Source organism: Eleutherodactylus coqui, chromosome 8 (assembly GCF_035609145.1).
Source record: "Eleutherodactylus coqui strain aEleCoq1 chromosome 8, aEleCoq1.hap1, whole genome shotgun sequence".
NCBI lineage: Eukaryota > Metazoa > Chordata > Amphibia > Anura > Eleutherodactylidae > Eleutherodactylus > Eleutherodactylus coqui.
In genome coordinates this window covers 205,327,272-205,351,643 of record NC_089844.1, presented here as the reverse complement: position 1 = coordinate 205,351,643, position 24,372 = coordinate 205,327,272, and the positions used below count along the sequence as shown (strand labels likewise).

The 24,372-nt window shown below is 54.0% G+C and overlaps 1 protein-coding gene across 2 annotated transcripts in view; it reads right to left on the bottom strand.

The window, feature by feature from the left end:
- The window catches only part of MRPL28 (mitochondrial ribosomal protein L28), a 64,421-nt gene extending 42,021 nt beyond the window's left edge, over positions 1–22,400 (bottom strand). Inside the window, exon 1 of one of the 2 annotated variants that reach the window (XM_066577244.1) lies at positions 22,279–22,400. The gene's annotated coding sequence lies outside the window, so the exon portion shown is untranslated. The remainder of the gene's footprint in view (positions 1–22,278) is intronic. The other variant, XM_066577245.1, reaches the window with a different exon arrangement.
- Positions 22,401–24,372: the final 1,972 nt, after the last annotated feature.

Genomic DNA, 24,372 nt, shown 5'->3' with positions numbered 1-24,372 from the left:
CCTCGCACCCCCGCAGACTAGTTACTGCAGGCCTTACATATAGCCCAGCACCTCCGTAGACTAGTTACTGCAGGCCTTACATATAGCCCCGCACCTCCGCAGACTAGTTACTGCAGGCCTTACATATAGCCCCGCACCACCACAGACTAGTTACTGCAGGCCTTACATATAGCCCCGCACCCCCGCAGACTAGTTACTGCAGGTCTTACATATAGCCCCGCACCCCCGCAGACCAGTTACTGCAGGCCTTACATATAGCCCCGCACCTCCACAGACTAGTTACTGCAGGCCTTACATATAGCCCCGCACCCCCGCAGACTAGTTACTGCAGGTCTTACATATAGCCCCGCACCCCCGCAGACCAGTTACTGCAGGCCTTACATATAGCCCCGCACCCCCGCAGACTAGTTACTGCAGGTCTTACATATAGCCTCGCACCCCCGCAGACTAGTTACTGCAGGCCTTACATATAGCCCAGCACCTCCGTAGACTAGTTACTGCAGGCCTTACATATAGCCCCGCACCTCCACAGACTGGTTACTGCAGGCCTTACATATAGCCCCGCACCTCCGCAGACTAGTTACTGCAGGCCTTACATATAGCCCCGCACCACCGCAGACTAGTTACTGCAGGCCTTACATATAGCCCCGCACCTCCGCAGACTAGTTACTGCAGGCCTTACATATAGCCCCGCACCCCCGCAGACTAGTTACTGCAGGCCTTACATATAGCCTCCCTCCGCAGACTAGTTACTGCAGGCCTTACATATAGCCCCGCACCCCCACAGACTAGTTACTGCAGGCCTTACATATAGCCCCGCACCTCCGCAGACTAGTTACTGCAGGCCTTACATATAGCCCCGCACCTCCACAGACTAGTTACTGCAGGCCTTACATATAGCCCCGCACCTCCGCAGACTAGTTACTGCAGGCCTTACATATACCCCCGCACCTTCGCAGACTAGTTACTGCAGGCCTTACATATAGCCCCGCACCTCCGCAGACTAGTTACTGCAGGCCTTACATATAGCCTCGCACCTCCACAGACTAGTTACTGCAGGCCTTACATATAGCCCCGCACCTCCACAGACTAGTTACTGCAGGCCTTACATATAGCCTCCCTCCGCAGACTAGTTACTGCAGGCCTTACATATAGCCCCGCACCTCCGCAGACTAATTACTGCAGGCCTTACATATAGCCCCGCACCTTCGCAGACTAGTTACTGCAGGCCTTACATATAGCCCAGCACCTCCACAGACTAGTTACTGTAGGCCTTACATATAGCCCCGCACCTCCACAGACTAGTTACTGCAGGCCTTACATATAGCCCCGCACCACCGCAGACTAGTTACTGCAGGCCTTACATATAGCCCCGCACCCCCGCAGACTAGTTACTGCAGGCCTTACATATAGCCTCCCTCCACAGACTAGTTACTGCAGGCCTTACATATAGCCCCGCACCTCCACAGACTAGTTACTGCAGGCCTTACATATAGCCCAGCACCTCCACAGACTAGTTACTGTAGGCCTTACATATAGCCCCGCACCTCCACAGACTAGTTACTGCAGGCCTTACATATAGCCCCGCACCACCGCAGACTAGTTACTGCAGGCCTTACATATAGCCCCGCACCCCCGCAGACTAGTTACTGCAGGCCTTACATATAGCCTCCCTCCACAGACTAGTTACTGCAGGCCTTACATATAGCCCCGCACCCCCGCAGACTAGTTACTGCAGGCCTTACATATAGCCGCGCACCCCCGCAGACTAGTTACTGCAGGCCTTACATATAGCCTCGCACCTCCGCAGACTAGTTACTGCAGGCCTTACATATAGCCCCGCACCTCCACAGACTAGTTACTGCAGGCCTTACATATAGCCCCGCACCTCCACAGACTAGCTACTGCAGGCCTTACATATAGCCTCGCACCCCCGCAGACTAGTTACTGCAGGCCTTACATATAGCCCCGCACCCCCACAGACTAGTTACTGCAGGCCTTACATATAGCCCCGCACCTCCGCAGACTAGTTACTGCAGGCCTTACATATAGCCCCGCACCTCCGCAGACTAGTTACTGCAGGCCTTACATATAGCCCCGCACCCCCGCAGACTAGTTACTGCAGGCCTTACATATAGCCCCGCACCTCCGCAGACTAGTTACTGTAGGCCTTACATATAGCCCCGCACCTCCACAGACTAGTTACTGCAGGCCTTACATATAGCCTCCCTCCTCCGCAGACTAGTTACTGCAGGCCTTACATATAGCCCCGCACCGCCGCAGACTAGTTACTGCAGGCCTTACATATAGCCCCGCACCTCCGCAGACTAGTTACTGCAGGCCTTACATATAGCCCCGCACCCCCGCAGACTAGTTACTGCAGGCCTTACATATAGCCCAGCACCTCCGCAGACTAGTTACTGCAGGCCTTACATATAGCCCCGCACCTCCGCAGACTAGTTACTGCAGGCCTTACATATAGCCCCGCACCCCCGCAGACTAGTTACTGCAGGCCTTACATATAGCCCAGCACCTCCGTAGACTAGTTACTGCAGGCCTTACATATAGCCCCGCACCTCCACAGACTAGTTACTGCAGCCCTTACATATAGCCCCGCACCCCCGCAGACTAGTTACTGCAGGCCTTACATATAGCCCCGCACCCCCGCAGACTAGTTACTGCAGGCCTTACATATAGCCCCGCACCCCCGCAGACTAGTTACTGCAGGCCTTACATATAGCCCCGCACCTCCGCAGACTAGTTACTGTAGGCCTTACATATAGCCCCGCACCTCCGCAGACTAGTTACTGCAGGCCTTACATATAGCCCCGCACCCCCGCAGACTAGTTACTGCAGGCCTTACATATAGCCCGGCACCTCCGCAGACTAGTTACTGCAGGCATTACATATAGCCCCGCACCCCCGCAGACTAGTTACTGCAGGCCTTACATATAGCCCCGCACCCCCGCAGACTAGTTACTGCAGGCCTTACATATAGCCCCGCACCCCCGCAGACTAGTTACTGCAGGCCTTACATATAGCCCCGCACCCCCGCAGACTAGTTACTGCAGGCCTTACATATAGCCCGGCACCTCCGCAGACTAGTTACTGCAGGCCTTACATATAGCCCGGCACCTCCGCAGACTAGTTACTGCAGGCATTACATATAGCCCCGCACCCCCGCAGACTAGTTACTGCAGGCCTTACATATAGCCCCGCACCCCCGCAGACTAGTTACTGCAGGCCTTACATATAGCCCCGCACCCCCGCAGACTAGTTACTGCAGGCCTTACATATAGCCCCGCACCCCCGCAGACTAGTTACTGCAGGCCTTACATATAGCCCCACACCTCCACAGACTGGTTACTGCAGGCCTTACATATAGCCCCGCACCTCCGCAGACTGGTTACTGCAGGCCTTACATATAGCCCCGCACCTCCGCAGACTAGTTACTGCAGGCCTTACATATAGCCCCGCACCTCCGCAGACTAGTTACTGCAGGCCTTACATATAGCCCCGCACCTCCGCAGACTAGTTACTGCAGGCCTTACATATAGCCCCGCACCACCACAGACTAGTTACTGCAGGCCTTACATATAGCCCCGCACCCCCGCAGACCAGTTACTGCAGGCCTTACATATAGCCTCGCACCCCCGCAGACTAGTTACTGCAGGCCTTACATATAGCCCAGCACCTCCGTAGACTAGTTACTGCAGGCCTTACATATAGCCCCGCACCTCCGCAGACTAGTTACTGCAGGCCTTACATATAGCCCCGCACCACCACAGACTAGTTACTGCAGGCCTTACATATAGCCCCGCACCCCCGCAGACTAGTTACTGCAGGTCTTACATATAGCCCCGCACCCCCGCAGACCAGTTACTGCAGGCCTTACATATAGCCCCGCACCTCCACAGACTAGTTACTGCAGGCCTTACATATAGCCCCGCACCCCCGCAGACTAGTTACTGCAGGTCTTACATATAGCCCCGCACCCCCGCAGACCAGTTACTGCAGGCCTTACATATAGCCCCGCACCCCCGCAGACTAGTTACTGCAGGTCTTACATATAGCCTCGCACCCCCGCAGACTAGTTACTGCAGGCCTTACATATAGCCCCGCACCTCCACAGACTGGTTACTGCAGGCCTTACATATAGCCCCGCACCTCCGCAGACTAGTTACTGCAGGCCTTACATATAGCCCCGCACCACCGCAGACTAGTTACTGCAGGCCTTACATATAGCCCCGCACCTCCGCAGACTAGTTACTGCAGGCCTTACATATAGCCCCGCACCCCCGCAGACTAGTTACTGCAGGCCTTACATATAGCCTCCCTCCGCAGACTAGTTACTGCAGGCCTTACATATAGCCCCGCACCCCCACAGACTAGTTACTGCAGGCCTTACATATAGCCCCGCACCTCCGCAGACTAGTTACTGCAGGCCTTACATATAGCCCCGCACCTCCACAGACTAGTTACTGCAGGCCTTACATATAGCCCCGCACCTCCGCAGACTAGTTACTGCAGGCCTTACATATACCCCCGCACCTTCGCAGACTAGTTACTGCAGGCCTTACATATAGCCCCGCACCTCCGCAGACTAGTTACTGCAGGCCTTACATATAGCCTCGCACCTCCACAGACTAGTTACTGCAGGCCTTACATATAGCCCCGCACCTCCACAGACTAGTTACTGCAGGCCTTACATATAGCCTCCCTCCGCAGACTAGTTACTGCAGGCCTTACATATAGCCCCGCACCTCCGCAGACTAATTACTGCAGGCCTTACATATAGCCCCGCACCTTCGCAGACTAGTTACTGCAGGCCTTACATATAGCCCAGCACCTCCACAGACTAGTTACTGTAGGCCTTACATATAGCCCCGCACCTCCACAGACTAGTTACTGCAGGCCTTACATATAGCCCCGCACCACCGCAGACTAGTTACTGCAGGCCTTACATATAGCCCCGCACCCCCGCAGACTAGTTACTGCAGGCCTTACATATAGCCTCCCTCCACAGACTAGTTACTGCAGGCCTTACATATAGCCCCGCACCTCCACAGACTAGTTACTGCAGGCCTTACATATAGCCCAGCACCTCCACAGACTAGTTACTGTAGGCCTTACATATAGCCCCGCACCTCCACAGACTAGTTACTGCAGGCCTTACATATAGCCCCGCACCACCGCAGACTAGTTACTGCAGGCCTTACATATAGCCCCGCACCCCCGCAGACTAGTTACTGCAGGCCTTACATATAGCCTCCCTCCACAGACTAGTTACTGCAGGCCTTACATATAGCCCCGCACCCCCGCAGACTAGTTACTGCAGGCCTTACATATAGCCGCGCACCCCCGCAGACTAGTTACTGCAGGCCTTACATATAGCCTCGCACCTCCGCAGACTAGTTACTGCAGGCCTTACATATAGCCCCGCACCTCCACAGACTAGTTACTGCAGGCCTTACATATAGCCCCGCACCTCCACAGACTAGCTACTGCAGGCCTTACATATAGCCTCGCACCCCCGCAGACTAGTTACTGCAGGCCTTACATATAGCCCCGCACCCCCACAGACTAGTTACTGCAGGCCTTACATATAGCCCCGCACCTCCGCAGACTAGTTACTGCAGGCCTTACATATAGCCCCGCACCCCCGCAGACTAGTTACTGCAGGCCTTACATATAGCCCCGCACCTCCGCAGACTAGTTACTGCAGGCATTACATATAGCCCCGCACCCCCGTAGACCAGTTACTGCAGGCCTTACATATAGCCTCGCACCTCCACAGACTAGTTACTGCAGGCCTTACATATAGCCCCGCACCTCCGCAGACTAGTTACTGCAGGCCTTACATATAGCCCCGCACCTCCGCAGACTAGTTACTGCAGGCCTTACATATAGCCCCGCACCACCGCACACTAGTTACTGCAGGCCTTACATATAGCCCCGCACCTCCGCAGACTAGTTACTGCAGGCCTTACATATAGCCCCGCACCCCCGCAGACTAGTTACTGCAGGCCTTACATATAGCCCCGCACCTCCGCAGACTAGTTACTGCAGGCCTTACATATAGCCCCGCACCCCCACAGACTAGTTACTGCAGGCCTTACATATAGCCCAGCACCCCCGCAGACTAGTTACTGCAGGCCTTACATATAGCCCCGCACCCCCGCAGACTAGTTACTGCAGGCCTTACATATAGCCCCGCACCTCCGCAGACTAGTTACTGCAGGCCTTACATATAGCCCCGCACCCCCGCAGACTAGTTACTGCAGGCCTTACATATAGCCCCGCACCCCCGTAGACCAGTTACTGCAGGCCTTACATATAGCCTCGCACCTCCACAGACTAGTTACTGCAGGCCTTACATATAGCCCCGCACCCCCGCAGACTAGTTACTGCAGGCCTTACATATAGCCCCGCACCTCCGCAGACTAGTTACTGCAGGCCTTACATATAGCCCCGCACCCCCGCAGACTAGTTACTGTAGGCCTTACATATAGCCCCGCACCCCCGCAGACTAGTTACTGCAGGCCTTACATATAGCCCCGCACCTCCACAGACTAGTTACTGCAGGCCTTACATATAGCCCCGCACCTCCGAAGACTAGTTACTGCAGGCCTTACATATAGCCCCGCACCCCCGCAGACTAGTTACTGCAGGCCTTACATATAGCCCCGCACCCCCGCAGACTAGTTACTGCAGGCCTTACATATAGCCCCGCACCTCCGCAGACTAGTTACTGCAGGCCTTACATATAGCCCCGCACCCCCACAGACTAGTTACTGCAGGTCTTACATATAGCCCCGCACCTCCGCAGACTAGTTACTGCAGGCCTTACATATAGCCCCGCACCCCCGCAGACTAGTTACTGCAGGCCTTACATATAGCCCCGCACCCCCGCAGACTAGTTACTGCAGGCCTTACATATAGCCCCGCACTCCCACAGACTAGTTACTGCAGGCATTACATATAGCCCCGCACCCCCGCAGACTAGTTACTGCAGGCCTTACATATAGCCCCGCACCCCCGCAGACTAGTTACTGCAGGCCTTACATATAGCCCCGCGCTCCGCAGACTAGTTACTGCAGGCCTTACATATAGCCCGGCACCCCCGCAGACTAGTTACTGCAGGCCTTACATATAGCCCCGCACCCCCGCAGACTAGTTACTGCAGGCCTTACATATAGCCCCGCACCTCCACAGACTAGTTACTGCAGGCCTTACATATAGCCCCGCACCCCCACAGACTAGTTACTGCAGGCATTACATATAGCCCCGCACCCCCGCAGACTAGTTACTGCAGGCCTTACATATAGCCCCGCACCCCCGCAGACTAGTTACTGCAGGCCTTACATATAGCCCAGCACCCCCGCAGACTAGTTACTGCAGGCCTTACATATAGCCCCGCGCTCCGCAGACTAGTTACTGCAGGCCTTACATATAGCCCCGCACCTCCGCAGACTAGTTACTGCAGGCCTTACATATAGCCCCGCACCCCCGCAGACTAGTTACTGCAGGCCTTACATATAGCCCCGCACCCCCGTAGACTAGTTACTGCAGGCCTTACATATAGCCCCGCACCTCCGCAGACTAGTTACTGCAGGCCTTACATATAGCCCCGCACCTCCGCAGACTAGTTACTGCAGGTCTTACATATAGCCCCGCACCTCCGCAGACTAGTTACTGCAGGCCTTACATATAGCCTCCCTCCTCCGCAGACTAGTTACTGCAGGCCTTACATATAGCCCCGCACCCCCGCAGACTAGTTACTGCAGGCCTTACATATAGCCCCGCACCTCCGCAGACTAGTTACTGCAGGCCTTACATATAGCCCCGCACCTCCGCAGACTAGTTACTGCAGGCCTTACATATAGCCCCGCACCTCCACAGACTAGTTACTGCAGGCCTTACATATAGCCCCGCACCCCCGCAGACTAGTTACTGCAGGCCTTACATATAGCCCCGCACCCCCGCAGACTAGTTACTGCAGGCCTTACATATAGCCCCGCACCTCCGCAGACTAGTTACTGCAGGCCTTACATATAGCCCCGCACCCCCGCAGACTAGTTACTGCAGGCCTTACATATAGCCCCGCACCCCCGCAGACTAGTTACTGCAGGCCTTACATATAGCCCCGCACCCCCGCAGACTAGTTACTGCAGGCCTTACATATAGCCCCGCACCTCCGCAGACTAGTTACTGCAGGCCTTACATATAGCCCCGCACCCCCGCAGACTAGTTACTGCAGGCCTTACATATAGCCCAGCACCCCCGCAGACTAGTTACTGCAGGCCTTACATATAGCCCCGCACCCCCGCAGACTAGTTACTGCAGGCCTTACATATAGCCCCGCACCCCCGCAGACTAGTTACTGCAGGCCTTACATATAGCCCCGCACCTCCGCAGACTAGTTACTGCAGGCCTTACATATAGCCCCGCACCCCCACAGACTAGTTACTGCAGGTCTTACATATAGCCCCGCACCTCCGCAGACTAGTTACTGCAGGCCTTACATATAGCCCCGCACCCCCGCAGACTAGTTACTGCAGGCCTTACATATAGCCCCGCACCCCCGCAGACTAGTTACTGCAGGCCTTACATATAGCCCCGCACCCCCACAGACTAGTTACTGCAGGCATTACATATAGCCCCGCACCCCCGCAGACTAGTTACTGCAGGCCTTACATATAGCCCCGCACCCCCGCAGACTAGTTACTGCAGGCCTTACATATAGCCCCGCGCTCCGCAGACTAGTTACTGCAGGCCTTACATATAGCCCCGCACCCCCGCAGACTAGTTACTGCAGGCCTTACATATAGCCCCGCACCCCCGCAGACTAGTTACTGCAGGCCTTACATATAGCCCCGCACCTCCACAGACTAGTTACTGCAGGCCTTACATATAGCCCCGCACCCCCGCAGACTAGTTACTGCAGGCCTTACATATAGCCCCGCGCTCCGCAGACTAGTTACTGCAGGCCTTACATATAGCCCCGCACCCCCGCAGACTAGTTACTGCAGGCCTTACATATAGCCCCGCACCCCCGCAGACTAGTTACTGCAGGCCTTACATATAGCCCCGCACCCCCACAGACTAGTTACTGCAGGCATTACATATAGCCCCGCACCCCCGCAGACTAGTTACTGCAGGCCTTACATATAGCCCCGCACCCCCGCAGACTAGTTACTGCAGGCCTTACATATAGCCCCGCACCCCCGCAGACTAGTTACTGCAGGCCTTACATATAGCCCCGCGCTCCGCAGACTAGTTACTGCAGGCCTTACATATAGCCCCGCACCTCCGCAGACTAGTTACTGCAGGCCTTACATATAGCCCCGCACCCCCGCAGACTAGTTACTGCAGGCCTTACATATAGCCCCGCACCCCCGTAGACTAGTTACTGCAGGCCTTACATATAGCCCCGCACCTCCGCAGACTAGTTACTGCAGGCCTTACATATAGCCCCGCACCTCCGCAGACTAGTTACTGCAGGTCTTACATATAGCCCCGCACCTCCGCAGACTAGTTACTGCAGGCCTTACATATAGCCTCCCTCCTCCGCAGACTAGTTACTGCAGGCCTTACATATAGCCCCGCACCCCCGCAGACTAGTTACTGCAGGCCTTACATATAGCCCCGCACCTCCGCAGACTAGTTACTGCAGGCCTTACATATAGCCCCGCACCTCCGCAGACTAGTTACTGCAGGCCTTACATATAGCCCCGCACCTCCACAGACTAGTTACTGCAGGCCTTACATATAGCCCCGCACCCCCGCAGACTAGTTACTGCAGGCCTTACATATAGCCCCGCACCCCCGCAGACTAGTTACTGCAGGCCTTTATATATAGCCCCGCACCTCCGCAGACTAGTTACTGCAGGCCTTACATATAGCCCCGCACCCCCGCAGACTAGTTACTGCAGGCCTTACATATAGCCCCGCACCCCCGCAGACTAGTTACTGCAGGCCTTACATATAGCCCCGCACCTCCGCAGACTAGTTACTGTAGGCCTTACATATAGCCCCGCACCCCCGCAGACTAGTTACTGCAGGCCTTACATATAGCCCCGCACCTCCACAGACTAGTTACTGCAGGCCTTACATATAGCCCCGCACCTCCGCAGACTAGTTACTGCAGGCCTTACATATAGCCCCGCACCCCCGCAGACTAGTTACTGCAGGCCTTACATATAGCCCCGCACCCCCGCAGACTAGTTACTGCAGGCCTTACATATAGCCCCGCACCTCCGCAGACTAGTTACTGCAGGCCTTACATATAGCCCCGCACCCCCGCAGACTAGTTACTGCAGGCCTTACATAGAGCCCCGCACCCCCACAGACTAGTTACTGCAGGTCTTACATATAGCCCCGCACCTCCGCAGACTAGTTACTGCAGGCCTTACATATAGCCCCGCACCCCCGCAGACTAGTTACTGCAGGCCTTACATATAGCCCCGCACCCCCGCAGACTAGTTACTGCAGGCCTTACATATAGCCCCGCACTCCCACAGACTAGTTACTGCAGGCATTACATATAGCCCCGCACCCCCGCAGACTAGTTACTGCAGGCCTTACATATAGCCCCGCACCCCCGCAGACTAGTTACTGCAGGCCTTACATATAGCCCCGCACCTCCACAGACTAGTTACTGCAGGCCTTACATATAGCCCCGCACCTCCGCAGACTAGTTACTGCAGGCCTTACATATAGCCCCGCACCCCCGCAGACTAGTTACTGCAGGCCTTACATATAGCCCCGCACCCCCGCAGACTAGTTACTGCAGGCCTTACATATAGCCCCGCACCTCCGCAGACTAGTTACTGCAGGCCTTACATATAGCCCCGCACCCCCACAGACTAGTTACTGCAGGTCTTACATATAGCCCCGCACCTCCGCAGACTAGTTACTGCAGGCCTTACATATAGCCCCGCACCTCCGCAGACTAGTTACTGCAGGCCTTACATATAGCCCCGCACCCCCACAGACTAGTTACTGCAGGTCTTACATATAGCCCCGCACCTCCGCAGACTAGTTACTGCAGGCCTTACATATAGCCCCGCACCCCCGCAGACTAGTTACTGCAGGCCTTACATATAGCCCCGCACCCCCGCAGACTAGTTACTGCAGGCCTTACATATAGCCCCGCACTCCCACAGACTAGTTACTGCAGGCATTACATATAGCCCCGCACCCCCGCAGACTAGTTACTGCAGGCCTTACATATAGCCCCGCACCCCCGCAGACTAGTTACTGCAGGCCTTACATATAGCCCCGCGCTCCGCAGACTAGTTACTGCAGGCCTTACATATAGCCCGGCACCTCCGCAGACTAGTTACTGCAGGCCTTACATATAGCCCCGCGCTCCGCAGACTAGTTACTGCAGGCCTTACATATAGCCCCGCACCCCCGCAGACTAGTTACTGCAGGCCTTACATATAGCCCCGCACCCCCGCAGACTAGTTACTGCAGGCCTTACATATAGCCCCGCACCTCCACAGACTAGTTACTGCAGGCCTTACATATAGCCCCGCACCCCCACAGACTAGTTACTGCAGGCATTACATATAGCCCCGCACCCCCGCAGACTAGTTACTGCAGGCCTTACATATAGCCCCGCACCCCCGCAGACTAGTTACTGCAGGCCTTACATATAGCCCAGCACCCCCGCAGACTAGTTACTGCAGGCCTTACATATAGCCCCGCGCTCCGCAGACTAGTTACTGCAGGCCTTACATATAGCCCCGCACCTCCGCAGACTAGTTACTGCAGGCCTTACATATAGCCCCGCACCCCCGCAGACTAGTTACTGCAGGCCTTACATATAGCCCCGCACCCCCGTAGACTAGTTACTGCAGGCCTTACATATAGCCCCGCACCTCCGCAGACTAGTTACTGCAGGCCTTACATATAGCCCCGCACCTCCGCAGACTAGTTACTGCAGGTCTTACATATAGCCCCGCACCTCCGCAGACTAGTTACTGCAGGCCTTACATATAGCCTCCCTCCTCCGCAGACTAGTTACTGCAGGCCTTACATATAGCCCCGCACCCCCGCAGACTAGTTACTGCAGGCCTTACATATAGCCCCGCACCTCCGCAGACTAGTTACTGCAGGCCTTACATATAGCCCCGCACCTCCGCAGACTAGTTACTGCAGGCCTTACATATAGCCCCGCACCTCCACAGACTAGTTACTGCAGGCCTTACATATAGCCCCGCACCCCCGCAGACTAGTTACTGCAGGCCTTACATATAGCCCCGCACCCCCGCAGACTAGTTACTGCAGGCCTTACATATAGCCCCGCACCTCCGCAGACTAGTTACTGCAGGCCTTACATATAGCCCCCGCACCCCCGCAGACTAGTTACTGCAGGCCTTACATATAGCCCCGCACCCCCGCAGACTAGTTACTGCAGGCCTTACATATAGCCCCGCACCCCCGCAGACTAGTTACTGCAGGCCTTACATATAGCCCCGCACCTCCGCAGACTAGTTACTGCAGGCCTTACATATAGCCCCGCACCCCCCGCAGACTAGTTACTGCAGGCCTTACATATAGCCCCGCACCCCCGCAGACTAGTTACTGCAGGCCTTACATATAGCCCCGCACCCCCGCAGACTAGTTACTGCAGGCCTTACATATAGCCCCGCACCTCCCGCAGACTAGTTACTGCAGGCCTTACATATAGCCCCGCACCTCCGCAGACTAGTTACTGCAGGCCTTACATATAGCCCCGCACCCCCACAGACTAGTTACTGCAGGTCTTACATATAGCCCCCGCACCTCCGCAGACTAGTTACTGCAGGCCTTACATATAGCCCCGCACCCCCGCAGACTAGTTACTGCAGGCCTTACATATAGCCCCGCACCCCCGCAGACTAGTTACTGCAGGCCTTACATATAGCCCCGCACCCCCACAGACTAGTTACTGCAGGCATTACATATAGCCCCGCACCCCCGCAGACTAGTTACTGCAGGCCTTACATATAGCCCCGCACCCCCGCAGACTAGTTACTGCAGGCCTTACATATAGCCCCGCGCTCCGCAGACTAGTTACTGCAGGCCTTACATATAGCCCCGCACCCCCGCAGACTAGTTACTGCAGGCCTTACATATAGCCCCGCACCCCCGCAGACTAGTTACTGCAGGCCTTACATATAGCCCCGCACCTCCACAGACTAGTTACTGCAGGCCTTACATATAGCCCCGCACCCCCGCAGACTAGTTACTGCAGGCCTTACATATAGCCCCGCGCTCCGCAGACTAGTTACTGCAGGCCTTACATATAGCCCCGCACCCCCGCAGACTAGTTACTGCAGGCCTTACATATAGCCCCGCACCCCCGCAGACTAGTTACTGCAGGCCTTACATATAGCCCCGCACCCCCACAGACTAGTTACTGCAGGCATTACATATAGCCCCGCACCCCCGCAGACTAGTTACTGCAGGCCTTACATATAGCCCCGCACCCCCGCAGACTAGTTACTGCAGGCCTTACATATAGCCCCGCACCCCCGCAGACTAGTTACTGCAGGCCTTACATATAGCCCCGCGCTCCGCAGACTAGTTACTGCAGGCCTTACATATAGCCCCGCACCTCCGCAGACTAGTTACTGCAGGCCTTACATATAGCCCCGCACCCCCGCAGACTAGTTACTGCAGGCCTTACATATAGCCCCGCACCCCCGTAGACTAGTTACTGCAGGCCTTACATATAGCCCCGCACCTCCGCAGACTAGTTACTGCAGGCCTTACATATAGCCCCGCACCTCCGCAGACTAGTTACTGCAGGTCTTACATATAGCCCCGCACCTCCGCAGACTAGTTACTGCAGGCCTTACATATAGCCTCCCTCCTCCGCAGACTAGTTACTGCAGGCCTTACATATAGCCCCGCACCCCCGCAGACTAGTTACTGCAGGCCTTACATATAGCCCCGCACCTCCGCAGACTAGTTACTGCAGGCCTTACATATAGCCCCGCACCTCCGCAGACTAGTTACTGCAGGCCTTACATATAGCCCCGCACCTCCACAGACTAGTTACTGCAGGCCTTACATATAGCCCCGCACCCCCGCAGACTAGTTACTGCAGGCCTTACATATAGCCCCGCACCCCCGCAGACTAGTTACTGCAGGCCTTTATATATAGCCCCGCACCTCCGCAGACTAGTTACTGCAGGCCTTACATATAGCCCCGCACCCCCGCAGACTAGTTACTGCAGGCCTTACATATAGCCCCGCACCCCCGCAGACTAGTTACTGCAGGCCTTACATATAGCCCCGCACCTCCGCAGACTAGTTACTGTAGGCCTTACATATAGCCCCGCACCCCCGCAGACTAGTTACTGCAGGCCTTACATATAGCCCCGCACCTCCACAGACTAGTTACTGCAGGCCTTACATATAGCCCCGCACCTCCGCAGACTAGTTACTGCAGGCCTTACATATAGCCCCGCACCCCCGCAGACTAGTTACTGCAGGCCTTACATATAGCCCCGCACCCCCGCAGACTAGTTACTGCAGGCCTTACATATAGCCCCGCACCTCCGCAGACTAGTTACTGCAGGCCTTACATATAGCCCCGCACCCCCGCAGACTAGTTACTGCAGGCCTTACATAGAGCCCCGCACCCCCACAGACTAGTTACTGCAGGTCTTACATATAGCCCCGCACCTCCGCAGACTAGTTACTGCAGGCCTTACATATAGCCCCGCACCCCCGCAGACTAGTTACTGCAGGCCTTACATATAGCCCCGCACCCCCGCAGACTAGTTACTGCAGGCCTTACATATAGCCCCGCACTCCCACAGACTAGTTACTGCAGGCATTACATATAGCCCCGCACCCCCGCAGACTAGTTACTGCAGGCCTTACATATAGCCCCGCACCCCCGCAGACTAGTTACTGCAGGCCTTACATATAGCCCCGCACCTCCACAGACTAGTTACTGCAGGCCTTACATATAGCCCCGCACCTCCGCAGACTAGTTACTGCAGGCCTTACATATAGCCCCGCACCCCCGCAGACTAGTTACTGCAGGCCTTACATATAGCCCCGCACCCCCGCAGACTAGTTACTGCAGGCCTTACATATAGCCCCGCACCTCCGCAGACTAGTTACTGCAGGCCTTACATATAGCCCCGCACCCCCACAGACTAGTTACTGCAGGTCTTACATATAGCCCCGCACCTCCGCAGACTAGTTACTGCAGGCCTTACATATAGCCCCGCACCCCCGCAGACTAGTTACTGCAGGCCTTACATATAGCCCCGCACCCCCGCAGACTAGTTACTGCAGGCCTTACATATAGCCCCGCACTCCCACAGACTAGTTACTGCAGGCATTACATATAGCCCCGCACCCCCGCAGACTAGTTACTGCAGGCCTTACATATAGCCCCGCACCCCCGCAGACTAGTTACTGCAGGCCTTACATATAGCCCCGCGCTCCGCAGACTAGTTACTGCAGGCCTTACATATAGCCCGGCACCCCCGCAGACTAGTTACTGCAGGCCTTACATATAGCCCCGCGCTCCACAGACTAGTTACTGCAGGCCTTACATATAGCCCGGCACCCCCGCAGACTAGTTACTGCAGGCCTTACATATAGCCCCGCACCCCCGCAGACTAGTTACTGCAGGCCTTACATATAGCCCCGCACCCCCACAGACTAGTTACTGCAGGCATTACATATAGCCCCGCACCCCCGCAGACTAGTTACTGCAGGCCTTACATATAGCCCCGCACCCCCGCAGACTAGTTACTGCAGGCCTTACATATAGCCCCGCACCCCCGCAGACTAGTTACTGCAGGCCTTACATATAGCCCCGCACCCCCGCAGACTAGTTACTGCAGGCCTTACATATAGCCCCGCGCTCCGCAGACTAGTTACTGCAGGCCTTACATATAGCCCCGCACCTCCGCAGACTAGTTACTGCAGGCCTTACATATAGCCCCGCACCCCCGCAGACTAGTTACTGCAGGCCTTACATATAGCCCTGCACCCCCGCAGACTAGTTACTGCAGGCCTTACATATAGCCCCGCACCCCCGCAGACTAGTTACTGCAGGCCTTACATATAGCCCCGCGCTCCGCAGACTAGTTACTGCAGGCCTTACATATAGCCCCGCACCTCCGCAGACTAGTTACTGCAGGCCTTACATATAGCCCCGCACCCCCGCAGACTAGTTACTGCAGGCCTTACATATAGCCCCGCGCTCCGCAGACTAGTTACTGCAGGCCTTACATATAGCCCCGCACCTCCGCAGACTAGTTACTGCAGGCCTTACATATAGCCCCGCACCCCCGCAGACTAGTTACTGCAGGCCTTACATATAGCCCCGCACCCCCGCAGACTAGTTACTGCAGGCCTTACATATAGCCCCGCACCTCCGCAGACTAGTTACTGTAGGCCTTACATATAGCCCCGCACCCCCGCAGACTAGTTACTGCAGGCCTTACATATAGCCCCGCACCTCCACAGACTAGTTACTGCAGGCCTTACATATAGCCCCGCACCTCCGCAGACTAGTTACTGCAGGCCTTACATATAGCCCCGCACCCCCGCAGACTAGTTACTGCAGGCCTTACATATAGCCTCCCTCCTCCGCAGACTAGTTACTGCAGGCCTTACATATAGCCCCGCACCCCCGCAGACTAGTTACTGCAGGCCTTACATATAGCCCCGCACTCCCACAGACTAGTTACTGCAGGCATTACATATAGCCCCGCACCCCCGCAGACTAGTTACTGCAGGCCTTACATATAGCCCCGCACCCCCGCAGACTAGTTACTGCAGGCCTTACATATAGCCCCGCGCTCCGCAGACTAGTTACTGCAGGCCTTACATATAGCCCCGCACCCCCGCAGACTAGTTACTGCAGGCCTTACATATAGCCCCGCACCCCCGCAGACTAGTTACTGCAGGCCTTACATATAGCCCCGCGCTCCGCAGACTAGTTACTGCAGGCCTTACATATAGCCCCGCACCTCCGCAGACTAGTTACTGCAGGCCTTACATATAGCCCCGCACCCCCGCAGACTAGTTACTGCAGGCCTTACATATAGCCCTGCACCCCCGCAGACTAGTTACTGCAGGCCTTACATATAGCCCCGCACCCCCGCAGACTAGTTACTGCAGGCCTTACATATAGCCCCGCGCTCCGCAGACTAGTTACTGCAGGCCTTACATATAGCCCCGCACCTCCGCAGACTAGTTACTGCAGGCCTTACATATAGCCCCGCACCCCCGCAGACTAGTTACTGCAGGCCTTACATATAGCCCCGCGCTCCGCAGACTAGTTACTGCAGGCCTTACATATAGCCCCGCACCCCCGCAGACTAGTTACTGCAGGCCTTACATATAGCCCCGCACCCCCGCAGACTAGTTACTGCAGGCCTTACATATAGCCCCGCACCCCCGCAGACTAGTTACTGCAGGCCTTACATATAGCCCCGCACCCCCGCAGACTAGTTACTGCAGGCCTTACATATAGCCCCGCGCTCCGCAGACTAGTTACTGCAGGCCTTACATATAGCCCCGCACCTCCGCAGACTAGTTACTGCAGGCCTTACATATAGCCCCGCACCCCCGCAGACTAGTTACTGCAGGCCTTACATATAGCCCTGCACCCCCGCAGACTAGTTACTGCAGGCCTTACATATAGCCCCGCACCCCCGCAGACTAGTTACTGCAGGCCTTACATATAGCCCCGCGCTCCGCAGACTAGTTACTGCAGGCCTTACATATAGCCCCGCACCTCCGCAGACTAGTTACTGCAGGCCTTACATATAGCCCCGCACCCCCGCAGACTAGTTACTGCAGGCCTTACATATAGCCCCGCGCTCCGCAGACTAGTTACTGCAGGCCTTACATATAGCCCCGCACCTCCGCAGACTAGTTACTGCAGGCCTTACATATAGCCCCGCACCCCCGCAGACTAGTTACTGCAGGCCTTACATATAGCCCCGCACCCCCGCAGACTAGTTACTGCAGGCCTTACATATAGCCCCGCACCTCCGCAGACTAGTTACTGTAGGCCTTACATATAGCCCCGCACCCCCGCAGACTAGTTACTGCAGGCCTTACATATAGCCCCGCACCTCCACAGACTAGTTACTGCAGGCCTTACATATAGCCCCGCACCTCCGCAGACTAGTTACTGCAGGCCTTACATATAGCCCCGCACCCCCGCAGACTAGTTACTGCAGGCCTTACATATAGCCTCCCTCCTCCGCAGACTAGTTACTGCAGGCCTTACATATAGCCCCGCACCCCCGCAGACTAGTTACTGCAGGCCTTACATATAGCCCCGCACTCCCACAGACTAGTTACTGCAGGCATTACATATAGCCCCGCACCCCCGCAGACTAGTTACTGCAGGCCTTACATATAGCCCCGCACCCCCGCAGACTAGTTACTGCAGGCCTTACATATAGCCCCGCGCTCCGCAGACTAGTTACTGCAGGCCTTACATATAGCCCCGCACCCCCGCAGACTAGTTACTGCAGGCCTTACATATAGCCCCGCACCCCCGCAGACTAGTTACTGCAGGCCTTACATATAGCCCCGCGCTCCGCAGACTAGTTACTGCAGGCCTTACATATAGCCCCGCACCTCCGCAGACTAGTTACTGCAGGCCTTACATATAGCCCCGCACCCCCGCAGACTAGTTACTGCAGGCCTTACATATAGCCCTGCACCCCCGCAGACTAGTTACTGCAGGCCTTACATATAGCCCCGCACCCCCGCAGACTAGTTACTGCAGGCCTTACATATAGCCCCGCGCTCCGCAGACTAGTTACTGCAGGCCTTACATATAGCCCCGCACCTCCGCAGACTAGTTACTGCAGGCCTTACATATAGCCCCGCACCCCCGCAGACTAGTTACTGCAGGCCTTACATATAGCCCCGCGCTCCGCAGACTAGTTACTGCAGGCCTTACATATAGCCCCGCACCTCCGCAGACTAGTTACTGCAGGCCTTACATATAGCCCCGCACCCCCGCAGACTAGTTACTGCAGGCAGCAGCTCGCCGCACAGAGGGCGAAAAGCAGCCGTCTATGGGGGCCAAAAGACACAAAATAAGGGAGATTTTTTTCTCTCTTAAAGGGGTTGTCTCGAGGAAGCAGTGATTTTTTTTTGCCCAGTCCCCCTTATTAAGCATACATTACTAAGCCCCCCTGTAAATGATTTTTCTAGCTGGTTTGTACTTACAGTTCCAGCGTTTCAGTAACTTATAAAAATTTTCCCAAGATGGCCGCCGGCTGTTTTCCCGTCGCTCGCTGTAGCCCGACGTGCGCGCTCCCGAGACGCTACCAGCTGTGTCTCCATGACAACCAGATGCCCCGCAGCCGCCGACCGGACCCACCGCGGCCGCCGACCACGGCACACGCTCTTAGGCCACAGTCACCCACCGCCAGGCAGCAGGTAACTGGCACTAGGCCCCCACTCCCTTGCGCTAGGCCCCGGGGCCCAGCGGCAGGCCCCTGGCAACAGACGAAGGCCCCGGGGCCCAGCGGCAGGCCCCTGGCAACAGACGAAGGCCCCGGGGCCCGGCGGCAGGCCCCTGGCAACAGACGAAGGCTCCGGGGCCCGGCGGCAGGCCCCTGACAACAGACGAAGGCTCCGGGGCCCGGCGGCAGGCCCCTGACAACAGACGAAGGCTCCGGGGCCCGGCGGCAGGCCCCTGACAACAGACGAAGGCTCCGGGGCCCGGCGGCAGGCCCCTGACAACAGACGAAGGCTCCGGGGCCCGGCGGCAGGCCCCTGACAACAGACGAAGGCTCCGGGGCCCGGCGGCAGGCCCCCCAGCGCACACATCACCCCCGACCCCTCACTTACATGGGTGGCTTCTCCAGTTTCTGCACCTTCCTCTAACAGAGGAAGGTACAGAATGGCCGCTGCAGCGCGCTCCCGAGCAGTGGCATGCGCAGAAGAGCTGTAGCGGGGAACACACTGAAGCGGCTCGTGCTGAAAGGAGAAGACCGGACTGCGCAAGCGCGTCTAATAGGGCGATTAGACGCTGAAGTTACACGGCTCCATGGCAACGGGGACGCCAGTGCAGGGAAGGTAAGTGTATAACTTCTGTATGGCTCATATTTAATGCACAATGTATATTACAAAGTGCATTAATATGGCCATACAGAAGCGTATACCCCAACTTGCTGCCGCGAGACAACCCCTGTAACCCCTTCCCGCTGCAGGACATAAGTTTACGTCCTGGGAGCCTTGTACTTCCCGCAACAGGACGTAAACTTACGTCCTGGAGATAGCACAGGATCACATATGATCCCGCACTATCCCACAGTGGGAGCCGGCTGTCAGTCACAGCCGGCCTCCGGCTGCAACAGCGGGGGGGGGGGGGGGGGGGGGGCATCGGAGATCTAAGTAGATCGCGGCAGGGAAAGAGTTCACAGAGGGAGCGCGCTCCCTGTGTGCCTCCGGCCGGCTCTGGCGATGTCATCGCGAGAGCCCGGCCTGTCACCATGGCAACAGGATGCCAGACACTGGAGTCCTGTATTGCCTGTGCCTATAATCGCTGTACAAGCGATAAGGCATGGGAGAGCAGTAGCTCTGCCATGCCTTATACCAGCGATCATCAGGGCAGTGGTGAAAGTCCCTCAGAGGAACTCAAATAGTGTAAAAAAAACAAAGATTAAAAAAATGAATAAAAAAATCAAAGATTAAAAAAAGAATTTAAAAAAATGTAAAAAAAGAGTTAAAAAAAACATTTTTTAATGCTTTTTCTCAGATTAGCATAAAAAAAAAGGTAAAAAAAAAATAAAACCCCACATATTTGGTATTGTCGCGTCCGTAACGACGCGTACAATAAGTTGCACATGCTTTTGACTGTGCACGGGAAAAAAACGCTAAAAAACTGAGGCAAAATGCTAATTTTTAGCATGTTGCCTCACTAAAAACGCAATAAAAGTGATCAAAAAAGCCGTATGTACCCCAAAATGGTACCAATAAAATCTACAGCTCGTCTCGCAAAAAATAAGCCCTCATAGAGTGCTGTACATCAAAAAATAAAAAAGTTACAGGACTTTGAATGCAGCAATTTAGAAAAAAAAAAAAAAGATTACCCAGAAAAAGGGTTTTTATTGTAGAAAAGTGGGAAAACCTAAAAAAAATGTAAGAATTTTGGTATCATTGTAACCGTACCGACCCGCAGAAAAAATGGATTGTGTCATTTATGCTGCATGATTAACGCTGTAAAAAAAAAAAAAAAAAATCTATGGCAGAATTGATGCGTTTTCTTTCCCCGCTATCATAAAAAAAAAAATAAAAGTTTTACAATATAGTCTATGTACCCAAGAGTGGCACCGATAAAAACTACAGCTCGCCACGCAAAAAACAAGCCCTCATACGGCCGCGTCGACGGAAAAATAAAAAAGTTATGGCTTTTGATAAACGGAGAAGAAAATCCGCCAAAAATCGTTGCGTCCTTAAGCCCAAAATAGGCCGTGTCATGAAGGGGTTAACACATCCTGATATGTAATTGTGTGTCTCGCAGTTTCTATTACGTCATGAAGGGGTTAACGTCCTGATATGTAATTGTGTGTCTCGCAGTTTCTATTACGTCATGAAGGGGTTAACGTCCTGATATGTAATTGTGTGTCTCGCAGTTTCTATTACGTCATGAAGGGGTTAATGTCCTGATAGGCCGTGTCATGAAGGGGTTAATGTCCTGATAGGCCGTGTCATGAAGGGGTTAATGTCCTGATAGGCCGTGTCATGAAGGGGTTAATGTCCTGATATGTAATTGTGTGTCTCGCAGTTTCTATTACGTCATGAAGGGGTTAAAGATTCACAAAGTAAGATAACATAGACCCCGGGTACAGGCAGCCCATTTGGCGCCGCGGCGTCCTGAAGCGGCCGCACTCCTGACATCACGGTCACGCCGCGCAGCGGACGCTCAGAGGGAGGACAACTCTCCAGATTCGCACTTTTTTGTAAGACGTCGTCCACCACAATGGTTCCAATAGAAATCCCTGGCCGCCCGGCGATCCGCAGCGCGAGCAGCGACGGCGTCCGACTAGTCCAACAGACCATCCTGCAAACCGGCTCCCACCATCATGGTAGCGCCCCACGCAGTCCGAACACCGTCACTGCAGGAACAACACCCCAAAGATGGCAGAAGGGTGTTGTACCCCGAACACAGTCATGTCCCTGCCCTGAAGGGGTTAATTAATACCCACTGCCCCGGCGGCTTCACAGTCACAGAGTATCGCGACTGTCGGGCAGATGGTGCCGGTCACTCACCCGCCTGTCGCCCCGCTGATGACAACCCAAGGAGAGCCGGCAGGGATCACGTGGTCCCCGCCAGGCGCCGCTTTACGAGCTTGTCGCAATGTTACGACGAAGAAAAGAGCTTTACAGGAATCACGTGATTTCTCCCAGCGCTTTACCTTCTAAGCGCCCTCTGCTGGCCGAGACTGGCGTTGCAGACAATGGCGCGCTGTATGAAATCCGGAGCGGCGCCTATACTTCAGGGGCTGTGTGTCTATAGGGGACACGTAGGAGAATAATACAGCCTTATTATTGCACTCGTCCCCTATAGATACACCCTTATCACCAATATTACTGCACTCGTCGCTTATGTATAAACATGTATCACTAGTATTATTATTGTACTAGTCCCTTATAGATACACCCCTATTACTAGTATTATTATTGATAAGGGTGTATAAGGGACGAGCACAATAATTATACGGGTGGCAAGGGTGTATCTATAGGGGATGAGTACAATAATGATACTGATGATACGGCTGTATCTATAGGGGATGAGTACAATAATGATACTGATGATAAGGGTGTATCTATAGGGGATGAGTACAATAATGATACTGATGATAATGGTGTATCTATAGTGGACGAGTACAATAATGATACTGATGATAAGGGTGTATCTATAGGGGATGAGTACAATAATGATACTGATGATACGGGTGTATCTATAGGGGATGGGTACAATAATGATACTGATGATAAGGTTGTATCTATAGGGGATGAGTACAATAATGATACTGATGATAAGGGTGTATCTATAGGGGATGAGTACAATAATGATACTGATGATAAGGGTGTATCTATAGGGGATGAGTACAATAATGATACTGATGATACGGGTGTATCTATAGGGGATGGGTACAATAATGATACTGATGATAAGGTTGTATCTATAGGGGATGAGTACAATAATGATACTGATGATAAGGGTGTATCTATAGGGGATGAGTACAATAATGATACTGATGATACGGGTGTATCTATAGTGGACGAGTACAATAATGATACTGATGATAAGGGTGTATCTATAGGGGATGAATACAATAATGATACTGATGATAAGGGTGTATCTATAGTGGACGAGTACAATAATGATACTGATTATAAGGGTGTATCTATAGGGGATGAGTACAATAATGGTACTGATGATAAGGGTGTATCTATAGTGAACAAGTACAATAATGATACTGATGATACGGGTGTATCTATAGGGGATGAATACAATAATGATACTGATGATAAGGGTGTATCTATAGGGGATGAGTACAATAATGATACTGATGATAAGGGTGTATCTATAGTGGACGAGTACAATAATGATACTGATGATAATGGTGTATCTATAGTGGACGAGTACAATAATGATACTGATGATAAGGGTGTATCTATAGGGGATGGGTACAATAATGATACTGATGATACGGCTGTATCTATAGGGGATGAGTACAATAATGATACTGATGATAAGGGTGTATCTATAGGGGATGAGTACAATAATGATACTGATAAGGGTGTATCTATAGGGGATGAGTACAATAATGATACTGATGATAAGGGTGTATCTATAGGGGATGAGTACAATAATGATACTGATGATAAGGGTGTATCTATAGGGGATGAGTACAATAATGATACTGATGATAAGGGTGTATCTATAGGGGATGAGTACAATAATGATACTGATGATAAGGGTGTATCTATAGGGGATGAGTATAATACTATTCGTGATAAGGGTGTATCTACGAGTGATGGGTAAAATAATGCCAGTGACAAAGGTGTATCCATAGGGGGCAAGTTTGATAATTACACTGCTAAGGGTTTAACTATAGAGGACAAGTACAATAATAATGTTGGTGATAAGGGTGTATCTATAAGGGATGAGTACAATAATCATACTGGTGATAATGGTGTATCTATAGGGTATGAGTACAATACCAATACCAGCGATACAGGTGTATCTATTATGATTATTATAACAATCTATAATTATCACCAGCATTATTATTGTACTTGTCCTCTATAGCTACACCCTTAGCAGTGTAATTATCATACTTGCCCCCTATGGAT